Source organism: Belonocnema kinseyi, chromosome 8 (genome assembly GCF_010883055.1).
Source record: "Belonocnema kinseyi isolate 2016_QV_RU_SX_M_011 chromosome 8, B_treatae_v1, whole genome shotgun sequence".
Classification (NCBI taxonomy): Eukaryota; Metazoa; Arthropoda; class Insecta; order Hymenoptera; family Cynipidae; genus Belonocnema; species Belonocnema kinseyi.
The window spans coordinates 110,012,432-110,014,554 of record NC_046664.1 but is presented as its reverse complement, the minus strand read 5'-3'; the positions used below and the strand labels follow the sequence as shown (position 1 = coordinate 110,014,554).

Here is a 2,123-nt window from a genome sequence, read left to right as displayed (position 1 = left end):
ATAAACCAAATGAAACAAATACGTAATTTCTTCCACTATGTATAAAATATATATTTTTTTCATCCTGAGTTTTCTAAATTAAAAAACCGAATAATTATTGATGGAAGAACTGAGTAATTTATTGTGAAATATACACAGTAAAATTCCAGCCTCTACAGAATTTATCGCAAAGCGCGTATGTTGCTGCGTCACCCGATAGAATTCGTTAACAACAGTAATGAACAATATTTCCATTGATTCTTCGTACGTGCTACGCTTACTTAGTCACACAATAAAATAATCGACGTAGGGTTTTGCAAATAATGGAAATAGATTTATTTTATAATTCATCATTTTTAAACGCCAAAATTTAAGAAGATTCATTATTTAAACATGAAATCATCCAAATTAGATTTTTGCTAAACTGAAACAATTTTCTTACAAATAAGGATATAAGAATCCGAATAAAATATGAATTTTACGTAACATGCATCATTGGTGGGCAAACTGTAAAGACTAAATTACTTTTAGCAAGTGCATGTAATTTACTTGTACTTTATTGACAAACAAGTCACAATAGTGTACTACCAAATAAATGTAATTATCGCCTGAGAATGTCAATGGATATAATGCAAAAATTTTCCTATAAATCCCGTGGTTTGTTCATGCAAAGTCAAATGTCCATACTATTTCAACAAAAGGTGTAATACATTCAGTGCACTTGAAGATGTATATTTTAGCTCAATTGATGAATCAGCTTGCATGAATCTTATTTTCGAACCTATAGAAAATCCGAAAAAAAGGAACTACGAAAATATGTAATCATATAAAAATTTTTTTCACTGAAAAAATAAACAAGTAGGCACTTAAGGCTTATTCAATGAATGATCTCACACAGTATGTCATTATAAAATAAGAAAAACTGCCAGCTTCGCTCGTAAGCTTTATCGCACCTGGGACGCGCGTCTACGGGATTCACTGGAATTAAACTTAAGCAAAAACTTCTCTTTTAGATCTACGTAATTAAGTATAGTTAAAGACCAACTTGCTCAAAGCTATGACTGAAGTCTTCTTTCAGACCCTTTACCCGTCTTGCATCTTTTGGCGTGATATTGGAAAGTTCCGTTTTTGCATATAAACTTCGATAAATGAATTACAAACAATGTGCTTTATTTATTTACTTATATTAAAAATAAAAAACTAACAAAAGGAAATTATAATGCACATTTTAAATTGTAGCTGGAACAATATTTTTGGATACAGCGGAATTGGAAGAAAATATTTCGTTCATTTGTCCGCTCAGGACTTCAGGTACCAAAATTTTCAAAAGAATATTTGACGCATGGTTTCAATTTTCAATTTCTTTCGCAGAACCCATTTTCGATAAATTAAAACAAAATGAGAAATACTAACAAAAAATGTTGAAGGGAAAAATGTTATGTCTTTTGAAAAGGTACAATTGTCTTTTTCAACTTTGTTTACGCACCTGCCGTTGTTTGGCTTAAAATGAGAATTTTCGACTTATTCATCGTATTTTCTAAACATATTATCTAGTTTGATTAAAATATTACTTGTTTCTTTTAAAAGTTTTATACGCGCACTAAAAAATGATGCTTTAATACAAATGATTAGTATGATTTAAAAGATAAATTGAAAGATCGACATTATTTAAAACATGGAATTATTTAGTATAGAAGAAGCTGAACGGATTACAGAAAATACTAATGTTTCATGTTTCCAAAATTTGTTTCGTGACATTTCTAAAGTCTGTTGCAATAAATATTAAACCGATTTTATTATAATAAACATAATTATCATTTCATTTAAATCAATTATGACAAGCCCCATACAAAAAATGGTGTAAGTTATTAAGAAATTAAACAAAAACAAGTACAAAAGATAAAAAAAACGAGTTAAGGTTACTTCTAAGAAGGATCTTAAATATTTCTGGTACAAAAACTTTGAAAGAAATATACATATTCTACTTCGTAAAATGTGGAGGATAAAATACAGTAAATGTCAAAATCAGCTGACACTACAATCAATGGAGTTAATTTTGAGAGATCAATAATACATGCTTTCAAGTATAAAAATCGTAATTTAAAACGTCCCAAAGATTCGAAAACAAGAAAGATTTTTAACGA

General features: G+C 28.8%; 1 protein-coding gene across 1 annotated transcript in view; it reads right to left on the bottom strand.

The window, feature by feature from the left end:
• The window catches only part of LOC117177648 (protein fem-1 homolog CG6966), a 124,200-nt gene that overhangs the window by 121,561 nt on the left and 516 nt on the right, over positions 1-2,123 (bottom strand). The window lies entirely within an intron of this gene.